This window comes from Cnephaeus nilssonii (genome assembly GCF_951640355.1).
Source record: "Cnephaeus nilssonii genome assembly, chromosome: 1".
Classification (NCBI taxonomy): Eukaryota; Metazoa; Chordata; class Mammalia; order Chiroptera; family Vespertilionidae; genus Cnephaeus; species Cnephaeus nilssonii.
In genome coordinates this window covers 74246464-74270168 of record NC_137072.1, presented here as the reverse complement: position 1 = coordinate 74270168, position 23705 = coordinate 74246464, and the positions used below count along the sequence as shown (strand labels likewise).

Sequence of the window (23705 nt, the reverse complement as noted above, 5' to 3'; positions counted from 1 at the left end):
ACACACACACACACACACACACACACACACCCAACCCTGAACTTGACGTGAAAGATGAAGGAAGCCGTTCTACCTCTGTTCTACCATCGTAAAGCGTTATTTTCCCAGCTCCTTGTAAAACTTCTGTTTTTGCCACCCCTCATTCCTTCTCAAGGCCTAATCAATCTCAGCATGATTGCCTGCAGCAAGCTCTTTCCCGTCTTTGACAGTGAAGAGCAGTTACCTTTGGTTTACCGTACCTAGCTCTTTCCCCATTGCACTTCAGGGCAGGAGAAAGTTATTCCTAAGAAGAAATCACTCCCGGGCTGTCCTAAACACACATGGTCTTAAATCCTGGAGCACTTCCTTCCCTTCGAGACAATGCATGGTACCGTACTTCCCTTTTTCCTTGTACCTGGGACTTGGAGGTAGGCTATTACCTATAATAAGTTAAAGTGTACGCTGCCCATTAGGGTTTATTTTTTAAATTTTGATGTGAATAGATTCCTCAGTGCTCTTAGAGCAGTATTCACTAGCTTCTTGCCGACACTGTAATGTCTCTTGACAAAGTTTCTGGCTCAGAATTGGCCTCCTTGCATCTGTCACATTAGCATTTTAATAATTTCCATGGTTATTATAGCTCTGAGGTGATTGGTAGAACTCCAATCAAAGGAAGCTTGTCTGTTTATTTTTCTATAGCTTTAACAATTGAGAAAAAAAACACACCTTTTACTTTCATTTTAAAGTTAAATGTAGTGGTAGCACATTTAACATTAAATCTCTTCACATTAACTCTTGAAAATGAACAGTTTCGACTTGATCCCAGAGTTTCTGGTGAGATGACATGCAAGTCCCACATACAGGGTGGGGCAAAAGTAGGTTTACAGCTGTGATTACTCGAAACATAAGAGTTTATTCTTGTTTTATTATTTATTGTATTATTTTCCATACGAACAACTGTAAACCTACCTTTGCCCCACCCTATTTATGGAATGAGAGAGGAAAGTAGTACTCTTATGAACTGTTGAGGCATAGGGCATTTATAAGAGTCGGGGTGGGAGGGAGGGAGGGATAAGATGGGATGTTCTGATAGTTCCAGGCATATCTGCCTTTGAGAAAACAGAAAGCCAGGAAACCCCCAACGTTTTGTATGAGAATGTTTTCAAAATGAGGTTTGCGTGTCATTTAATGCTGGGGTTCGTTCTGGAGACTTACTAACATATATAAGGCACCCTAGCCAGTGAGGTTGCCAGAATGGACTCTCAGTTTATAATGATGTATCTCTCTTGGTTCATTTTGCCAACATAAAAATAACTTTTTAAAAATTAAATTCATGGGGGTGACATTGGTTGATAGGATCATATAGGTTTCATGTGTGCATTTCCATGACACAAAAATCTGTATATTGCACTGCGTGTCCACCACCCAAAAGTCAAACCACTTTAAATGTTTGAATGTTAGTGTTATTAGTTTAGTCTTTTAAATGGTTAGCTACCTTTACAGCAATGTGTGAAAGGCATACAAGGAATCATGTTTAGAGAAAAAATGTGATAGGAATCAGATAACCTTTGGGACAACCTCCAGCAGGCTCTGCTGGTAATTTCATTTTTTATTGAGCTCTGGCAAGTACAATTTTCAGGTTTTGATCCCTTGTTCTGATAACAAGAGAAATCGTCTGGACATAGTTTTGCAAAGAAAAACACAAGGAAAGGAAGTCCACGTTAGCTGGTGAATCATGTAGCTAATCAGGTTTCGTGGCCGCCTCTGAGGGCGCTGCAGGTTAGGACTACTGTTGTCAGGGGAGAGAGCCCTGAGAGAGCTCATTGCTACTTAAGTGTGGCAATAATGCACGTCATCGCCTTGTTTCTTGGAGTTCCTTTGTGTTTATTTTTAATAATATGGATACAGTCTAAGACTGGAGTTGATAGATGTTAAGACTGGGAGTGGAGCCCTGGATGGTGTGCTCAGTGGTTAGAGTCGTGGTCTACACACCAAAGGGTCTCCGGTTCTATTCCCAGTCCAGGTACCTGGGTTGCAGGTTTGATCTCCAGCAGAGGCAATCAATCAATGTGTCTCATATTGATGTTTCTCTCTCTCTCTCTCTCTCTCTCCTCCCCTCCCCTGCCTTCCCCTTCCCTCCCTCTCTTCTACTCTCTCTCTCAAAAAAAAAAAAAATCAATGGAAAAAATATCCTTGGGTGAGGATTCATAACAACAAAAAAAGACGGAGTGGAAAGAACAAACTGAGAAGAGAAAAATTCTGATAGGGACGAAAGTTTCTAAGTAGTTTCTCCTTGGTGGCTAAGATGGAAGGAATCAGGGCACCTGATTTGATGGGGCCAAAGAAGCTGTAAGCAGAACACATGTCTCATTTCTCACTGTTAATGCCATTTCTGAGGCCAACATGTGATTTGTGGCATTTATACATTTGGGGGGAGTCATGTAGCAAATGGATAGTTTAGGAGCATCTAGGAAAGTAATAAGACTTCACAAAACAAGATGGGGCTACTTTTAGGATTTTTTTTTTTTTTTAGCTTAATGCAGGAATTTTAGGAAAGGGAAGAAGAATGTTTCTTTCATATAAAGTCAGGGCTAAGTTGTATTCCAAATACATTTTGCCTTTCTCCCAATGAGTAAACACATGATATGTTTGTGTCACAAAACAGAAAATATGCCGGCCCTCGCTGGTTTTGCTCAGTGGTTATAGCGTTGGCCCACAGACTGAAGGGTGTCAGGTTTGATTCCAGGTCAAGGGCACCTACCTCGGTTGCAGGCTCCATCCGGCCTGGGTCAGGGTGCCTGCGGGAGGCAACCAATATCTCTCTCTCTCTCTCTCTCTCTCTCTCTCTCTCTCTCTCTCTCTCTTCCTCTCATCTTCCTCCTCCTTCTCTTCCACTCTCTCTAAAAATCAATGGGAAAATATCCTCCCGTAGGATTAAAAAAATAAAGAAAATATGCTGGTGTCCTTCTCACAGGAAGATGATATTTTATATCCATTTTATATTCTTTGGGATACATGCTGTTATTTTTTCAGCAGTGGAGATGGAATCTTCTAACCGACCTTTTACTCACTTTTTCCTCGGGTGTGCGTGCGCATGTAATAAACACACACACACACACACAGTATTCATTTGTAGAGGCGGCTGACTTTATTTTACCTAAAGCCGCATTTATGACCGTCATAATGACTTTGTGGCAACGACTTTTATCAAGTTTCTCTAGTCTTATTAGTGCAATGGCATTCCCAATGACACATTGAAAAAACAGCCAGTCACGGATGGTGATGGATTTATTTACCTGCCATAGCAAAGAAGAGAGAAAAGTTTTACCTTCAATCTTCATGAAGTTTATAATTTTATTCCTTTGTGATAAGATCTTACTAGCCTCTGAATTAAATTATGTGTTCGAAAAGGATGGTGGTAGAAATAGTAATGGTGAAACACTGCACATCTCTACTTATTTTCATACTAGTAGCCCGTTTGCACGAAGATTCGTGCAATAGACCTTCATTCACCTGGCTGCCTGCACCAGTTTTCTGCCGGCACCAGGGACCCAGGCCTTGGCTGTGGCCACCGCCTTCTGCCTTTTTCAGGGTCGGGGCTTGGCCCCGGGCGGTGGCCTTGGGCTCGGCGGCACCCAACATCCTTGCTAAGGATCGCAGGAGCCGACCCCCAGTGGTTTCCTGCGATCCGTGCAGGCTGCCCACTGGTGCCCAAGGCCGGGAAAGCCTCCGCCCCAGGCTTTCCTGGCCTTGGGCTCGCCGCACCCAGCATCCCTGCTACCGATCACAGGAGCCGACCCCCAGTGGTTTCCTGCGATCGGTGCAGGCTCCCCGCTGGTGCCCAAGGCCTGGAAAGCCTCGGCCCCTGGGACACCCGGGAGGGGCAGGAGGGGCCTGGCCACGCCCCCCAGGTGGCCGATCGACCCCCGGACCCCTGGGAGGGGCGGGAGGGGCAGGACCACGCCCCCCCAGGTGGACGATCAACCCCGGGACCCCCGGGAGCAGCGGCATGGGCCCGGACACGCCCCCCGGGGTGCTGATCGCCCCAGGCACCCCCGGGAGCAGCGGCATGGGCCCGGCCACGCCCCCCGGGGTGCCGATCACCCCAGGCACCCCCGGGAGCGGCGGCATGGGCCTGGCCACTTGGCACCGCCATCTTGAACTTCTCAACGGCGGATATGCCACCCGGAGTCCCGCCCCCAGCCTCCTGCCGGCCCAATCGTGGGCGTAGCGGAGGTGCAGTCAATTTGCATGTTTCTCTATTATAAGGTAAGATAAGCCGAAACCTCATCTTGTTCTTCCCTGCACGTTAAATAGATGTAAGGGGTTTTATGCACGTGGAAGAGACATGGACACAAAGAAAGACACAGAAGACTTCATATGCTTTGCTTTCTTTTTTTTTTTTTTTTTTTGTTAATCCTCACCTGAGGGTATTTTTTCATTGACTTTTAGAGAGAGTGGAAGGGAGGGGGAGAGTCAGAGAGAGAAACATCGATGTGTGTGAGAGAGAGAGACACATCAATAAGGCTGCCTCCCACACATGCCTCGATCGGGCGGGGGGATGGAGCCTGCAACCAGGGTAAGTGTCCTTGACCAGAATCAAACCTGAGACCCTTCAGTCCACGGGCTGACACTCTAACCAGTGAGCAGAAATGGCTAGGGCCAAATGCTTTTCTTAAACAAAATGGAAAATTATCACTGGAGGTCAGAACGAAGATTTTAGCTTTGAACTAGTGATACCTGTTTGAACTAGTGAATGACTGTCCTCAAAGGAAGGAATGTTGTTTCAGTCCCAGCTGAAGTCACTAAAGCAGATAAAAGCTAAATTTATGGTTCACCTTCCCTGTAGGTAATTCTGCTCAGCATCAGCACTTACTAAGCCTCAACCTTATCTCCGGTCCTGCAGAGCCAGGAAGTGTTCCCCTGCTGAAGACGTTCAGTTTGTGTGGGCCAATTTCAGCTCTGGTCTTGAGACCTAACCTTTGTTTCTCAGAAAGAAGCTACGTGAAATTAGGATGCTAAAGGAAATAAAAAACCACCAACTGATATTTCTCTCTCTTAATAAAAAAAATTCTTGTGGATTGTTTTGTGGAAAAAGGGTATCCTAAGTTCAACTTGAATTATTATATGTGAAGCCTTAAAAAGATTTTAAATAAAACTCATACTTTTTGGGGACTTTTAAAATCAAATTAATAAAAATACGAAATGAGAAAGGAATATATTAGTAGGTGTATCAGTTAATAATGAGGATTTTGTAATCAAAGAAAACACAATAATTTCAAGAGAAACATTGCAAGTGCTTTATTCAAAGTAATGTCCATTGCTAGCTACACATTTCCCCCATTTTTCAGGTAATTTGTGGATACCGTCCCAATAGAACTTTTCTTGTTTTGAGGCAAACCATTCAGAGACCCAGTTTTCCACTTCTTCATACGTTTTGAAGTGCTGCTCAGAAAGTGCGTGTGCCATCGATCGGAACAAGTGGTAATCTGAAGGAGCAAGGTCTGATGAATATAGCGGGTGGGTTAATACTTCCCAGGCAAGATCTTTTAACGTCTTTAACTGGTTTTGAAGTGTGTGATGGTGCGTTATCATGAAGCAAAATTACTTTGCCGTGTACACCTCTGGCACATTCTGGTCATTTCACGATCAAAGCGTGGTTCAAATTGATTATTTGTTGTTGGTAGCGATCAGTATTAAAGGTTTCACCTGGTTTTAGAAGCTTGTGATACACACCTTCCTGATCCCACCAAACGCAGAGCATTGTCTTCTTTCCGAAGTGATTTGGCCTTGCAGTCGATATTGGTGGCTGACCTGGATCAATCAATGATTTTGTGCATTTGGGATTCTCAAAATAAACCCACTTTTCATCACCAGTCACAATTTGATGCAAAAAAGACTTTCTTTCGTGCCGTTGAAGCAACCTTTTACTGATGACTTTTCGGTTTAACATTAATCTTTTGTTCAGTTGATGTGGCACCCATTTTCCTTCCTTTAAAATCTTTCCCATTGCTTGTAAATGATCGGAAATTGTTTGCTGAGCAACATTTAATCTTTCTGCAAGTTGTTTTTGAGTTTGATGCGCATCTTCGTCCAATAATGCTTGTAATTGTTGGTCTTCAAACTTTTTCGCTTGACCTGGATATTCTTTGTCTTTCACATCAAAATCATCACTTTTAAAGCATTTAAACCAGCGTTCACAAGTATCTTGAGATGGAGCATGTTCACCATAAGCTTCCCGAAGTATTCAGCATCACTTTTCTTCAAAATAAAGTAATGAATTAAAACTTCCCGCAAATGCTCTTTTTTGGCACGAAATTTGACATTTTTTAAGTGTAAAAATATCTATGATGTTAACACCTTCAGAAAATTTGACATATGAAGTTTTGAAGCTTGTTGTCAATACAACAAAATAGCATACATATCAAATCACATATATATCAACATATGTGTAATTCCATCTATTGAAAAAAATCCGCATTATTAACCGGTATACCTAGTACCTTTAAAACTGATATAATGTTCTATGAGTAACACAATTAGAAAAGCTGTTCATAATGTCTTGCATAAGAAATTAGCAATTTCTTTCTTTTTTGTAATTATTGTCACTAATTGATATTCTCCTTTATACTATTTGCAAATAAAAACTTGGGGATCTGGAATTTCATGTTAGTAATTTCTAGCTTTGGTCTGGAGATTAATATTCACTGATAGGGCCCAGTAACAACTTCTGTTTAGAACTCCTATATTTGTCATATTCTCCAGAAAAAAAAGCCCCTGAGCAGGCAGAATAAAGGGTTAAAAAATAAAAGAGACATACATTAAAGAGGATTCATAGGTGATCCTTCAGAATCTGTTTACTTTTTAAAAAATATTTTTTTTATTGATTTTAGAGAGAGGAAGAGAGAAGGAGAGAGAGATAGAAATATAAATGACGAGAGAGAATCATTGATCAGCTGCCTCCTGCCACCCCCTCAAGGGATTGAGCCCTGTGCTCTGACCAGGACTCAAACCATGAACTCCTAGTTCATAGGTCGATGCTTAACCACTGAACCACACCAGCTGGGCCAGAATCTGTTTACTCTTAACTCACAATTTTAACATGATTGATAAGATTTCTAATCCCATAGCAAACATTAAGTCTCAAATTAGAAGATAGAAATGGCCTGGTATTGGCAGCCACATGGATAACATTGAAAAGTACCAGAGGACAGCTTGGTAGTAAAGGAAGAGAGAGACTAAGTGCCAACAGCAGAGGTAAGAATTAAAGCAAGCACAGCCATGCAGCACTAGCTGAGGTGTTTCCTAGGAGCGACACTTCATTCCAGTCCCTTCTCCCTCCACTCTGTTTCCTTTCTTCCCCTCCTTTCTCTCTCCTTCCTATCAAAGTTTTAAATGAAATATAACATGTATATAGAAAAATACACATATTATTAAATCTTAAGTTAACAGCTCGGGGTGACTTACCTAAGTGAACACATCCTTGTAACCAGCCCCAAGGCCAAGATGTAGACCATTGTCAGCAGCCAGAAGCCCCCTCTTTCCTACCCCCGGGTCATTACTTCCCTCCCAAAGGTAACTTCTCTCCTGACTTCTGAGAGAAGTTACCTTTGGAAGGGAAGTAATGACCTATAATTGAACTTGGTGCCAGAACACATGATGTATGTCCTTGTGTCTGACTTCTTTCGTTCATTATGCGTGTGATGTTCTTTTATGTTTTGTGTGTAGAACAGTGTGTTTATTCTCATTGTTTTATGGTATTCTATTTTATGAGACTGCCACAATATATTTATCCATTTTGCTCTTGATGGACACTTGGGTTGTTTCCAGTTTTATGCTATTATGAATAGTGCTACTGTGAACTTCATTAGATACATCTTTTGGTAAATGTGGGGATCTTGATTGTGTGTTGTTGTGGGTCGAACTTCTGGGTCAGTTTTAGTAGATAGTGCCTTTCTTCAAAAGTGGTACTAATTCTCTCTCCTGCCAGCCCTCATGAGAGTTCCATCTACTCCACATCCTCACAAACAGCTGGTATTATCTCCTTTTCACAAAGCAGAGCATCTCGTAACCTGGTATTGCCCAGTGACCAATGGAAATATGGATTTGGAATATATGGGTTGGAGACCCAGTTTTCTCACTTGCTAGTTATTTGATTTGGGGAATTTAAAAAATCATTTCTCTCTCTCTCTCTCTCTCTCTCTCTCTCTGGTCATTAAAATGATTGTGCAACCTAATTCACAGAGGTATTATGTAGACAGATGAGGTGATATTTATGAAACTTTGTTCAGAACTCATATGCCAGTTGTTGTATTCTACAACATTCCTTATCCTTAAAAATTTTTTTTAAATCCTCATCTGAGGGCATGCTTTATTGATTTGGGGGTTGGGGGAAAGAGAGGGAGAGGGAGAGGGAGAGGGAGAGGGAGAGGGAGAGGGAGGGGGGAGGGGGGGAGAGAGAGAGAGAGAGAGAGAGAGAGAGAGAGAGAGAGAGAGAGAAAGAAAGAACATTGATCGGTTGCCTCCGGTACTGTACTCGCCCTGACAGGTGATTAAACGTGCAACCTAGGTATGTGCCCTGACCGGAATTGAACCCACAACCTTTTGGTGCACAGGACCACACTTCAGCCAGCTGAGCCACCTGCCCAGGGCAACATTCCTTATTCTTGAGTTAAATTGTGCCAGCACTGAGAACAGTATTCCTGATATATTAATAATTGTTGGCTGAACGAATAAACTCATTTAATCAAATTTTTTGATCTCTCACTCTGAGGCATTGAAACTGTGTTTTACATTTTTTTCTTCAGGACTATTACTTTTTCTTGGTAAAGCTGATTTGAGAACAGAGTTTATTAAACATCAGCTTGAAAAATTGAGTCTAATAGGCAGCAGTTTGAGAACACGCATTTCACTGTATAGCACATATTAAATTTATGTCCCCAAGTAGCACACAGAAGACCTGGAGAACCCTTGAAAATGATTATAGTGCTCTTCACCTCCTGGATGATCCCCACAAGCTTACACACTGAATATGCTTAGCTTCCATAATTAGAATGCTGGCCAACAAACTTCCAGATTCAAAATATTGCAGTGGGTCCTCCAGTGCTGATACCTTGGAAACCATGTTTTATGCAAAATTGAATATTTAAGGATGAATAATAGCTGGAGACTGGAGCTTGTTGAGAGTCTTTTCAGTTTAGTGTGGATAAGATAGTTCTCAGATGAGCAGATTATAATATCAAAGCGAACTTGCAGCATCCTATATAATAAAGAGGTAATATGCAAATTGACCATCACACCCTAACACAAGATGGCCGCCCCCATGTGGTCACAAGATGGCAGCCAAAAGATGGCCGGCAGGGGAGGGCAGTTGTGGGCGATCAGGCCAGCAGGGGAGGGCAGTTAGGGGCGACCAGGCCTGCAGGGGAGGGCAGTTGGGGGTGACCAGGCTGGCAGGGGAGGGTAGTTGGGGGCAATTAGGATGGCAGGGGAGGGCAGTTGAGGGGGACCAGGCTGGCAGGGGAGGGCAGTGGGGGTGATTGAGCTGGCAGGAGAGGTCATTTGGGGGCAATCAGGCTGGCAGGGGAGGGCAGTTGGGGGCGATCGGGCTGGTAGGGGAGTGGTTAGGGGTTGATCAGGCTGGCAGGCAGAAGTGGTTAGGGGCAATCAGGCAGGCAGGCAGGCAGGCAGGCAAGCCGTTGGGAGCCAGCAGCCCCGGATTGTGAGAGGGATGTCCAACTGCCAGCAGTCGGACATCCCCTGAGGGGTCCCAGATTGGAGAGGGTTCCGGCTGGGCTGAGGGACACTCCCTCCCCAGTGCACGAATTTCATGCACCGGGCCTCTAGTATACCTTATAAACGTTTGTGTAAAAATTATTATTATTTTTTTAAATAAGAGAACATTTATTTAGAAAATTACAGAGGTAGAAGTAATTTGTAGAAGAAATGAGCTTAGGAAACAAGTTATAGAGGCAAAGGAAGGGCCCTCTGAGCTCAGCAGTGAGGAAGGTCATGGTGACTTGCCTGGGGGAAGGAGTGGAGAGAGGGGAGGGGCGAGGGTGTGCTCCCTGAGGGAGAGTGCCTGGGTAAAAATTCTTAATCCTTTGAAAGGATTGATTCCCAGCTGTTGGTATGACTTTGTCACCCTCATTTTTTCTTCATCCAAGAAGAGGTTAGTGCCATATATTTATTTTTAAATTAAATACAATGAACATTTATATGATTTTTATTTTGGAGAATTATATGATAATTAGTAGATACCTATTTGCAAAATCAGGCTTGCAGCAGAAAGAACTTAGATTTTGATGTGGAAATCTAATTAGATTTTTTTTTTCTGACCCAAAGACTGATTTTATTTTCCTGTTTTCTTGTATTTGAATTTCTTTGAGAGCTGGTGGTAGTCTTGTCTTGGTTGGCTGGCTCTCATGATTACCATAACTGTTTTGTACTGAGCATGTACAGTTTTACTTCAGAATAATGTAAGTCTATCTACATTTTTTGAGGGTATGTACCTCTGAGGTAGCATCCTTCCTAGGTGCTGGACCCAAATGTGGCTCTTTTAAGAGTGTTTTCGTGGACAATGGATTCTTCGATAATTTTGTTTTCTGTGATACAGGCAATGCTGCGGAAAATTGAAAATAAACTAAAGGGTGATGATGGTGAGCCTTGTTAAACTGTTTTAAAAATGGTGAATTTTAGAAAACCTCATCTTCTCTTCTGGGGGATTTCATTCCCGTGAGCAGTCAAACCAGGTGTTTTAAAAGCAAAGCACCAGGCGTGGCTGGTTTTGGGTGTGTTAAACCCTGAAAGCAGCGCTCCTCCCTTGGGTGTCCTCTCCGCACCGAGAGTCTTTAAAAATGGTCGCTATGGATTAGGGGAGGGCAACTATTTAAAGACTAGGATCCTGACCACGGTAATATCTAAACCAATATCCCAGGGGAATGGGATTAGCACTTTCATTTCTCGTGCTCTTCCACATGGCCTTCTGTCTGTGTGGGGATATTCCTAATGTCTTTAATACAGGCCAGGCTTTTGTATCTTCTGTTCCGGAATGATCGTGAATGAAGTCCTGAAACTGTTAATTTGGTGAGACGTTTGTCCTGAGTGAGGACTCCGTGAGGTCATCCGTCAGACCGACAGCGTGAGTGCGTGTGAGTGTGGATGGCTGCACTCCTGAAACCCTCCCCTGGCGGGTGCATATTGACTGCAGCTGTGGAGAGACCTCGCTGTGGAACTGCTTCAAGAATTCCTTCATTCCTTTGGCCTCTGGAGACTGCATCCTCAGGAATGTGAGATGAGCACTCATGATGTTAGCAGAGTGGCCTCATGGTCAGAGCGTGCTGAAGTACTGATTACAATCACCTTTAGAAAACTGCTGAGCGTTAACAGGTTAAGCAGAAACACACAGATCACACGTTTGCACTTTACTTGAGTTGAGCAACTCTGCCAGGGAAAAGAGAGCGGAGGACTGGAAATGTCTTAAGAGATTTAGATGAATGAGATAAGATAACTTCCCTTGAAAAATACACTAAGAAATGAAACAAAAACAGTGGTCCAAAAACATCAGGAGAAAATACGGTTCAAGCACCCCCACTTGTTTTTACTGAGAAACTTAAGGCCGTGGGTTCTGCACTTGACTCGGTCACTTTAGTATTGCTTATTGCTCCGCACTGCCCCATTGTTCCCCTCCACCGGCTGCATGCTCACTGTAGGAACCGGGTTAGAATAGCTCTGTGGTCCTCACCGTGGCTAGCAGATTCTATAGTGGAAATACTTACTTGGGGGAATGATACTTAGGTACTTAAAAAATCTGGACACATTGATCAGAGATGCCCAGTCATTATACCCAACTTCATCTAAACTTGAAAAAGTGCAGTAATAGCTTTGATCATTGCTGTTAGGTCTTTGAAAGATTTCTTGTGAAATTTGTTGTCATGAAGTTTGGAATCCAGTCACTTTTGGGATGGAACTTTGTTATTAGGCTTTGTGATGTGTAATACAGTTCTTTGGAAAAATTACCCAAGCTTTCTATTTAGATATGGCTATATTTTATCTGTCCTCTGAATTGGAAACAGTTATAGTTACTATTTTTTTTTTTGAGGTTAAGTATGAGTACTTAGCACTTAATATGAACTTTTTATTTTAAAAATTGTAGGCTCACAGGAAGTTGTGAAAAATAGTATAGTTTTTACATAGTCTGTACCCAGCTTCCTCAAATGAGTAACATGTTTAAGATTTCTAAAAAGGCATTTACCTAAAAAGATTTATTTATAAGGAATTGTAAGGTTTTTGCTTTCTCTGAAGAATATATGTCAGCAGTATTATGAAAAAACGCAGAAGTAGGTGCATGTAGCATTTTCTGGCTATTGAAGGCAAGGGGAGTCATTCATGCACTTATTCACATCTGTGAATTTGGTGCTTGTCTCATTCAAATCACTATTTTATAGATCATATAGTACTAGGAATATTAAATCCAGATGTTATTCTCATAACATTTTTGGAAGATATAACACACATAGCAGAATATCATTGTATTACATATATATATCCATGTGCTAAGTGTATATTATTTGCCTTATATGCACCTTATATGTGAATGCACAATATGTTGAGACATTTTAGAATACATGTTTTATTTATTATGTATGCATAATAACATTTCCAGTGACATCTCAGTATGTTACACTATTCTTTAGTATACTGGTAACTATTACGTTTCAACAGATAGTATTTGAGTTCAGTTATCACCTTTTAATAAGGGCCTGTTATCACCTTTTATTTAAATTTTTAATCCTCAGCCAAGGATATTTTTTCCATTGATTTCTAGAGAGAGTAGAAGGGAGGAGGGAGGTGGGGAGAGAGAGAAAGAGAAACATGGATCAGAGAGAGACACATCAGTTGGTTGCCTCCTGCAAATGCCTCTACCGGGCTGGGAACCTGCAACTGAGGTATGTATGTGCCCTGGACTGGGACCTTTTGGTCCATAGGCCATGCTCTAACCATTGAGAAAACTGGCCAGGGCCTGTTATCACCTTTTAATAGGGATTTTTTTAATACAGTATATCTGTGTTCATCCATGTCTGAACCTTACGCAGTCTTACCTGGCATGCTCCCTTGAAGGTTTTGTCTTGAACCTCAAGACAGACGTAACTGGGAAAGGTGTAGAGAAATGGATTGCAAATCATGAAATTAAAGGATTGTCTCTAAGAGAAAAGACAGAAGTGAATATTTTAGTCTTGAACAATGAAGTCTGAAAGGAGACCTCCCCTAGGCCTATAATGTCATGAACACTTTCCCCCAAATCTACAACATCAGACCTGGGAGGACCACTTACAAGTGAGAGAAATAGGCTTAACATAAAACAACAAATTTTAAGTTTATGTAGTGGGTATGTATGAGAGCCACTTGTCACCCAAAAATAGAAACTGGCTTCTTCCAAGAGGAGAAGATCCAGAACAAATCTTGGGGTAGAGTAAGTTTTCCTACAATTTTAAAAAAGAACATGGGTATATTGGGTGAATGAACCTGATGTTTTTTGACGATAGTCTCTGTCTACCCAGGGCTCTCTCACAGCACTTTGCTCAAGTCACTTACCATTTTGTAGAACGATGTTTTATTCTTTGCTGTCACTGTCAGATGCCACTGAATGTTGGTCTAGAACATTGTGGGTCTGACATCTCATGACAATTCTTGTAAAGTTTACCGGCCCCAGCATATCTTATCTCAGCTCTTGACCTTGACCAGATGGTATAACTGCATTTTTATACTTGTGGTTATAAAATGATCAGATCACTTGGCCTCCTTATAAAATGCCTCTGAATCAAGTCCACACCTTGCTGCTGATACAATGAAATTGGGTGTTATTGCTGAATTGAAACTCCTTTGGTTCTGGGCACATTTTGAATAATCTGAAATACTTTGCTTTCCCAAATAAATGAAATATATGTATATTGTTTTGTGTGCTGGTTTAAAAATCATTTTGTTGGATAACTTTCTTAGATGTAATATTATGTTCACAAATTAGAGAGTTTGGAAAGTCTAATGCCCTATATTCCTGTTTGACCGATAGTTTTTGTGGTGGAAGGACTTTAGTGCATGGGCTTGAGGAACACAGTATACTTTATATAATAACTAGAGCAGCAGAAAAAAACAGGCTAGAGCATAAAGCCCAGGCATTAAGCAGGTTGCTGCTTGAATCAGGAGCTGGTGCAATAACTTCTTAATTCTGTAGAGACAGTGAGGGATTCAATTCTAAGGCGGGTATCCAAGGATATAGGACCTAAAGGAACCTCGATGACTTGGGGAGCGGTGATGGGACGTTGTGAACACCTGAAGTATGGGCAGTAGATACTATGAGTTGTAGAGTCCATGGAATCAAGAAAGGGGAAATAATATTTTGAGGAGCCTGTTTCTGGGAAGTTGTGAATCTCTCTGTTGAGTAGCAGGAGTGGTCTAATTATCTACTGTCATTACATTATGAAGTATTCACTTTAATTGAATTTCCTGATAACTGAAACTTAAGTGGCCAAACTTAAATTACCTTAAAATATGTTTTGATGTACATCATCCCAAAATGAATTGCACAGACTTATCTCCTTTCTTAACAACATACTGAAAACAGTTTCCCCTGTGTACATCTTTCATGGTTATCATTGTATAACTCAGGAATGCTCTTTGTCAGGAGATGTGTGGAGCTATTACTCCCACACCAAGTGTTCCCATGTTGTTGTGCTTTCTACATTCTTTGGCTTATCCTTTATGTTGTAAAGGTGTCTTAGCTGCATTGAAATAGGGATGAAGGCTCTGACTATTTGCTTATATGATGGGCAGTGATCCTCGACGTATCTATTTTCATGAGTTGCATATGAGGAAATGCATTAAAATTTTTTTTACATTTATTTATTGCTTTTGAAAGAGAGAGAGAGGAGAGGAAAGAGATAAAAGAGAGAAACTGATTTGTTGTTCCACTTATTTCTGCATTCATTGGTTGACCCTTGTATGTGCTCTGACTGGGGATCAAACCCGCACCCTTGACATATTGGGATGACACTTGAACGAATTGAGCTCCCGGGCCAGAAGGAAATGCGGATTTGATTAGAGGCTGGGATGAGTGGTGGGAAAGCTGGAGGGAATGGAGGACACAATGCTGTCTGCTTCCTTCTTATGCCCCAGGGAGGAGGCTTTAGCCATATTGAGGAGGGAGGCTGTAAGACAAAGCTGAAGGCCCATTTCATGAGGTAGACTGAGAGGGGTGGGCTGTGAGAGGGCTTCTTCGGGATCCAGGTGGCAGAGTGTTGTTCTGGGGTGATGTCGCCTGAGGTGGCGGGTGGGTGCTTGAGTGCCTTGGAAGTTTAGAGTACTAGGAGACACAGGAGAGAGCATCCTGGGCGGGAAAGTGGCATTCTCGAGTAGTCACTGGCCATCCGTGAAGAGGCCCAAGTAGAAGGACATGAAAGGAATTGGTGGTGAGCATGGCTGACAGGGCCCAGAAGAAAAAGAAGGATGGTGAGATCAGTAGTCAGGGGGCAGATTTCAGTTGTTACCAAGATCTCTTTTTACTTATGAGCTGTTGAGGCCAGCGAACTCCCATCGAGTTGTTTTCTGAATCTGCATCGACTATCAGGATTTCACTGTACTTGGGCTCGAATCCTGCCTCCACCCCTGTCCTAGGTGGGATTCCCTGAAAAATAGTTGCTGATTGTGCAGGAAGTTTATTGGGGCGGGCGCTGAGGGGTGAAACCTGTGAGGGAGCGAGGGAAGCTGGCCTGGGCAGAGGGAGGAGTTGAAGTGCATTTCAGTCTCTTTAGTAAAGACCTCTACTGGCTGATCCCAGCAGGAGCTACGGGGCTGAGGAGACCCTGCAGAGCTGCCTCACCTTGAAGTAAGGGAGCCAGGCCATTGTTAGCCATCCACAATCCTGAGGCCCTGGCTGGGTACGTCAGCTGATTACAGCATCTTCCTGATGCACCCAGGTTGCATATTGGGATGACACTGACCAGAAGGAAATGCGGATTTGATTAGAGGCTGGGATGAGAGGTGGGAAAGCTGCGGGGAATGGAGGACACAATGCTGTCTGCTCCCTTCCTATGCCCCAGGGAGGAGGCTTTGGCCATATTGAGGAGGGAGGCTCTAAGACAAAGCTGAAGGCCCATTTCATGAGGCAGACTGAGAGGGGTGGGCTCTAGGTTTGATCCCTGGCCCGGGTACATAGAAAAATCAACCAATGAATACATAAATAAGTGGAACAACAACAAATCAATGTTTCTCTCTCTCGCCCTCCCACATTCTCTCTCTTTAAAATAAATAAAACAAAAACAAAAACAAACCCAGTCCAGAGATGCAGGCTGTCCTTAGACAAGGGTGTGACCTTGCTTCAGATGGCTCTCTTTGGCTACGACAGTTTCTGGACAAAACTGAGCTAAACATTGTCAGTCACCAACACTCCCACCAGGTAGGGAAAGCACCTCCATTTTGAAGGGGAGATCTGGGCAGTGCAGCATAGCACCCACATACTTAGTGCATCATGATTGGGCAACTCTCTGCTTCCAGTTCTTCATCCCACCTACCTCATTTAATTCCTACGGCTGAGTAAGCTAATATGTGTGAAATGCTTAAAAAGTCCGTAGCACATAGTTAGTCTGGTGGAGGTGTTAGTTATGATCATACCTGACGTTACCAGCCCCACCTTTCCCTTATGATTCCTTTAATACTCTATGAGCTTGAAGGCTAATGCTCTCATTATCACCTTTTTCTGATTTTTTTTTTGCAAGGGAAAAACCATCTGATAATATCTTAGTAAGAAATGATTTAATATCTTATGTATTTTGCATTTTAAATTTTGCCAGAAGAAAGATGCAAAATAAGTCAATACGGCAGATGAGATTTGGAGGATTTGGACATAGGTTGAATGACGTTTTAAGGTGTGTGTTGGTTCTTAGCCTCCCTCAAAGTACCTTAGATAAGGACCTTCTGAATTAAGGGTGGGCTCATCCCTGCTGTAGGGTTGGGAAGTGGTGGGATGGGAGCAGTGCTGGGCCAGGTGATAGTGTCCAGCTGAGAAGGTCCTCTGAATCGGGGTCTTTGTCTTTCCTGTCACCCTGATTCTAGACCTAAACATTGCAACATACAATCAATAAATGTAACATTGCCACTTAATTAAATTGCTTCATTTCTTAAACATTTCGGAATCATTCTTTTCAATATTTCAGTATTTAAGTTCCATGAGTATAGAGCGGATCACCTGGAGTGATTTAAAAATTTGGGTTTGATTCAAAGTAATGTTCTCCTGGAGGCTCAGTCCCTGCCAATTCATTTCTCATTTACTTGGGGACATGGCTACATTCTTTGGACACTTTTTATCTCCATATTCGTATGATGGGAAATATTTCATTTGAAATGACTTACTTGCTCCCTCTTCCCCCGGGATGGCAACTAGATCATATTAAGTTGCTTATTTTGTAGAAACTCTCTGATTGCCCTATTGACATTAACAGAGATAGTTAAGGATGTATGCCACAATCTTGGTTAGTGTGGTTCAGTAGGTTGGGCATCATTCCAGCCACCGGGAGGTTGCCAATTAGGTTCAAATTCCTGGTCAGAGAACATTTCCTTGGTTGCGGGCTCGATTCTCGGTAGGGGACATGCAGGAGGCAGCTCATAGAATTTGTTTTCTCACATCAATGTTTCTCTCTCTCTCTCCCTCTTCCTTCCTCTTTCTTTAAAAGTCAATAAACTATTAAAAAAGAAGAATGTATGCCACAAAACACATCTTTAAAACATAAAGTGTGCCTGTTTCTTCTATTTGTACCAAGAACTCCTTGTTGGCACAGCCTAATAAAGCCAGCACAGTAGAAGAGGAAATACTGTGACCCCTCTTTTGAATGAATTTTTTAAAAGAAGCCTTTCTTGAATCTATTTTTCTCCCAGTTTTAAATTGCTTATAGCTATTATCAAGACCTTTTAAAGAAATGAGAACGCTGGAGTGAACCATGAAAAACTGCTTGTCTACATATTTGTTATACAATGCTCTGTAAAAGATGAAGATTATATGGAATATGTAGTAAGCATGAAGCTGAGCAATGAGAAATTTTTTCTCAGTGATTTTTGAGTTGAGCTCTCTGCTGTGGGTTCCACACAGAATTCTTGTTACTTTTGTTATATGAGCAGCAACCTCATGAAGCCTATCTCACTTCAGCAACCAGCAGCAGTTTTATTTTTTTTCTTCCTACTGAGATTAGGAATGTGGAGAACATTTAAGTTTTCACTTATACATTTTTTGGGGGGTGTTTTGGAGGGGTGAAAATGAATAAAAGATTTAAGGTTGGCTAATGGATGTGTAAATGGTATTGTTTAAAGTGGCAAAGATTCATCTTATAACAAGCCCTTTCTAAAAGCAAAGCTGACTTTTAAAGCTGTGTATTTGGGGGATTAAAATACATAAACCCTCTTTGTTGAGCTTACTGTAATGGGAAACAAGTCCCATATCCAAGAAGATTATGTCAATACAGTTTTTAATTCTCAAAAACATGAAATTTTGACCTTTGTCTATATGATCTTTCACTTTGTAGGAGATATGAAGTAAAAAATAATATTTTGGACACAAGTATTTGTTTTCTTCCAAAATGGACATAGGTGTGAATGATTTATAATCTTGTATACTTAATCTCAAACCATCACAGTTTCTGTGTGATAGCTTTGCAGAGCATAGCCTCCCAGAGACTCTCCATTTAAACATCACTTAATGCTCTCCTCCTTTTTTTTAGCTTGAATGTAGGTGGGTTTTTATGTGGGTTTTAATGAAACTTTAAAAAAATATTTGTATTGATTGTTTAGAGAGAGAGGAAGGGAGAGGGAGAAAGAAATACATCAATGTGAGAGGGAAACCGATTGGTTGCCTCCTGCATGGCCCCTATCAGGAATCGAGCCTGCAATCTTTCTGTGTATAGGATGATGCCCAACCGATTGAGCCACACTGTCTAGGGCTTAAACTTTTGTGCAGAAAATTTTTTCAATTTTGAGCGATTGTTTTGAGTTTTAAAGTGAATAAATTCTAACCACACTGTCTCATAGATAAGAAGAAAAATTTGAGTAACCTAAATCCTTTTTTATTCAAGTAGAATAGTTTATTTATTTATTTTTTTTTTCAATTTTTTTATTAAGGTATTATATGTGTACATATCTTACCATTGCCCTCCCCACACCCCACTCCCATATATGCCCCCACCCCCCAGAGTTTTGCGTCCATTGGTTATGCTTATATGCATGCATACAAGTCCTTTGATTGATCTCTTATCTCCCCCACCTCTCCCTAACCTTCCCCTTGTAATTTGACAGTCTGTTTGATGCTTTACTGTCTCTGTATCTATCTTTTTGTTCAAGTTTATAATGTTCTTTATTATCCATAAATGAGTGAGATCATGTGGTATTTTTCTTTCATTGACTGACTTATTTCACTTAACATAATGTTCTCCAATTCCTCCCAGGTTGCTGCAAATGATGAGAATTCCTTCTTTTTTATGGCAGCATAGTATTCCATTGTGTAGATGTACCACAGTTTTCTGATCCAGTCATCTGCTGACGGGCACCTAGGCTGTTTCCAAATCTTAGCTATGGTGAATTGCGCTGCTATGATAGAATAGTTTATTACTTCACTTAAAGTATTAATCAAAGTTAATCAATTCTTAGATTGTTAATCTAATTTTATTTATACATGTAATGTAGTCATGAACACCTGAATAAATATGCTTGCTTATGTGATAATAGAGTAGAAATATATTAAACTAGATTTCTTTAAGTTTTACAAATGAGATCTGTAGTAAATTTACTATTTAATATTACTTAAATAAAAGGCAGAAGAGGAAAGATAGCTAACAAACATAAAACTACATTCCAATGAAACCTCATTGTTAGAATTTACATTTTCTCTAAAAATTAAGGACAAGTATTTTACTCACAGGAAACTCAAATTTGACCAGAAGGAAAGGAAGGTTCCATGTGGGTGTTGGCTGTTTGGCCTAATGGTCTAAATGAAATGGAAAAAGAGAGCATGGAGTTGTCCTAATGGTTCAGTTTCCAACAATAAACCTGGTGAGTCCACTTGAAGTGCGGTTTGCTGAAATTGATGATGATTTTTAGCACTTAGCTTCTTATCTCCAAAGCACTTTCCAAATGTTGAATAATTAATTGCCACAACCCCCATGTGGGGGTAGAATATCAAGCATGTCTTTCTGTTTACCAGGAAACCATTATGGCAGAGTCTGGAAATGTTGATTTTTATTTTTAGAGGTTTCTGTGCTTTCCAAGGTGACCAGCTTTAAAAATGCTGTTCTGGTTTTTAATCACAGGGTCATGGGAAAAGTAGCCAAGGATGTTGAAAACTTTCTCTTCTCACTGTTCCTATACAGATTTTACTTTTCTGCCTGCTCATCATTTTGCAATACAATTCTTTAAAAATGGAGTGTTAAATATCAGTAAGCTTAGTCTCTGCTATTAGTACAGTTTCTTTTTGCTTGGCAATTCAGAATTTGGGAAACCGGGTTGGAACTGTGAGAACAAATCTCAGTGGCAAAAAAAATCACGTTCCAAAAAAAAAGTTTTAATAAATTGAAGATGCATTTTTCAAACAATAGTTTTTGTAACTTTAACTTAACCTTGGAGTCTGAGAAATAATGTAGAATATATATGTATACTTATATATCTGTTTAGTAGTGTATTATACATACACTACTATGTGACATACATAGCTATGTGACATACATAGAGGACAAATTTATATTAAAAAGTTAGAGAACATGAAAGAACATGAGAGAGGCTAATTTAGTATAAAGTGGACAATTGCACCATGGAGTTGATAAATCTGAAAGGAGTTTGAGAAGAGAGAGGTCTTGAGCAAAGGTGTGACATGAGAGCCTTGAGCAAGGAGGGTGGCAGAATTTATGAGATGGGTTCTGGTGGTGATTGTGGCCTGCCTACCAGATAATACGTACATTAGCCGGACTAATTTCTGGCTTGTTTGTTGCCAGCGGCAGGATGTCTACTGATTAACTCTCTGGAGAGATGCAGGGTAAAGTCACCCTGGTGGACTCCGAAGGCTATGCATCCCTCCCTCAGGTTCTCAACCTTTGAAATAGAAAAGAGCCAGGACCTTTCTTGGAGAATAACTAATCCCTTTATGCTTTGAAAAACTCACCAGATAACAAAGACAATGCTTTGGTGATTATTTCTGATGAATACTGAGATTTCTTTGCATAAGATTAACACATTCCTTTCAAGGCCAGGAAGTTGTAGAAATCAGAGGTGTCGGTTCACACTTCAGGGGTCTACTGAATGTGTGGATGGGTTCTTAATCTTGAGTCCATGGCCGAGCTTTGGGGGGTGGAGGGGGAATGGTTCATAAACCCCCCAGATAGTGTATGCAGAATTTTATGTATATTTTTATTTGTTTTATGTATTATATGTATGTTTTTGGAGGAGTGAATCCAAAGTATTCATGATGTTGCTAAAGCTGTGACATACCCCTAACATTTAATATTTAATATGGACTAGTGTCCCTTACACTAGTTTACTTAGTCCCCTCCAAATAACAAAACAAAATGTTTCCAGCTTTTTACTCCTCTAAAAGCTAGATGGAAAAGAGAGTACAGTTTTGGTAATATTATTACATTTAAAATATTTTTTTCTTAAAATATTAATGTTTATTGCATATAATATTATTATACTTAAAATAGTTTTTCTTGAAATAAAAAAAGAAAAAAAAAGAGATGAGAGCCTATCAGCTTCAGGATATAACCTCTAAAAATCTAATGTTTTTACATAATCAGAAACATCAGAAAATGCAATCACAACCAGTGAACATGGCTATTTAACTACAGTCCATAAAATTTGGAGCGGTAGTGATCAAGTCCATCTTATCTACAATCAGTCCTGGGGCTTTCCTACTCAGATCTGAAGAAGGTGTGCCCAAAAGAACAAGGCAGCTTCAGTGGTGCATTTGTAATTTGCTAGTAGCTTACTTTCTAACATGAGGCGTGTTTGCTTTTTGTTAATCCTCACCCCAGGATATTTTTCCGTTGATTTTAGAGAGAATGGAAGGGAGGGGAAGAGACAGAGAGAGAGAAACATCTATGTGAGGATGGGTTCTTAATCTTAACACATTGATTGGTTGCCTCCTGCCAGCAACCCAGGTATGTGCCCTTGACTAGAATCAAACCGGGACCCTTCAGTCTGTGGGCCTACCCTCTATCCACTGAGGGCCAAACCTGAGATGTTTTGTGGGAAACTGCTCACTGAATATGTGATAGAACTCTTATAGGAAGTAGGGGAATTCCTTGCTTCTCTATATGATTCCTTCTATAAGCAATGTAGCTGTTTTCCTGAATATTTGTAGATTAATTTAATTTTTGTAAATAGATGATGCTTATGTGAAATTTTGCAAGTAAGATTTTGATTACAACTCATTAGGAGAAGCTTGATATTTATTTATTTGTTTATTTATTTATTTGAAGCTTAATATTTAAAGGAATACTGTAATAAGAGAGAGAGAATCCACCAACACTAGTGCAAAGTAAGCCCCCCAAATTTGGGTTCTTTACTTGAGTTCATGGTGACCTTTTGGTAACAGGGGTTCAACGTTTTTTTATATATTTATATTTTACTAGAGGCCCAGTGCACGAAATTCATGCACGGGTAGGGTCTCTAGGCCTGGCCGGCAATCAGGGCCAGCCCGGGCTTTCCTTCCCCTGGCTGCTGGTTGCTGGCCGGGGCATTCCTTCATTCCATGCTGCTCCCTGGTGGTCAGCACATGTCAAAGCCAGTGGTCAAACTTCTGGTAGGTCGAACTCCCAAAGGGATAATTTTCATATTAGCCTTTTATTATATAGGATTTTGAGTTTGGAATCTATAGCTTTCATCAGATTTTCAAAAGGTCCTCGTCTGGATATTTTGTTACAGCAACCTGAAGGGACTAAGACAAGGGCTAAAAGTTCTGCAGATCTATTGCACACCATGTAAATATATTTAGCACTGCTGAACTGTACACTTAGAAATGTTAAGATGGTAGATTTTAGTTACGTGGTTTTTCACCACAATTTAAAAGAAGTGTTTAGGGATGAGTGATAAATATGTATTAGATTTGATAAATGTATAAGAAGAAAAGCAAGAAAGATCAAATTACGTAGTAATTTAAGTAATTTGAGGGTCTGGGATTGAATATATGGGTTGAAATCTGTGGATAATCCTTGAATCTCATTATGACCAGTTGGAACCATTTCACCCATGAAATCCACATTCATTTTGATTATTATTTTTTTTTAAGAGAGAAGATGGTTTCTTACCCTAGTGATTGGATTGATTTTTATTTCCTCTACTATATTTATTTCCTGGAGGCAAATCACAATTGGTTAAGTATTCAGGCTCTGGCATCAGACCAGATGGTCACATTGCTTTGCCATTGATGGCTGTGGTCTTGGGCAAGCGACTTGACATCCCTGTGCCCCTCACCTGCAAAGTAAGCATAACAATCGCACTGATCTCATGAGTAATTGTGAAAAATCAAATGCGTTGGTATATATTGACAACAGTGCCTATCTCGTGGTAAGGACTTAGTAATTGTTAGTTTATTACTACTTTTGGAGTGATGCCTGCCAATAAGATAGATAAGATACTGCAGGCAGAAAGGACAGTAAGAAAAAATGAGGTGTTGGCTGTATGCCAAACACTATAATCATCCC

The 23705-nt window shown here is 40.9% G+C and overlaps 1 protein-coding gene across 1 annotated transcript in view; it reads left to right on the top strand.

Moving 5' to 3' along the window:
• Positions 1-23705, top strand: part of SLC4A4 (solute carrier family 4 member 4) — a 345037-nt gene that overhangs the window by 1066 nt on the left and 320266 nt on the right. The gene's annotated exons all lie outside the window — the stretch shown is intronic.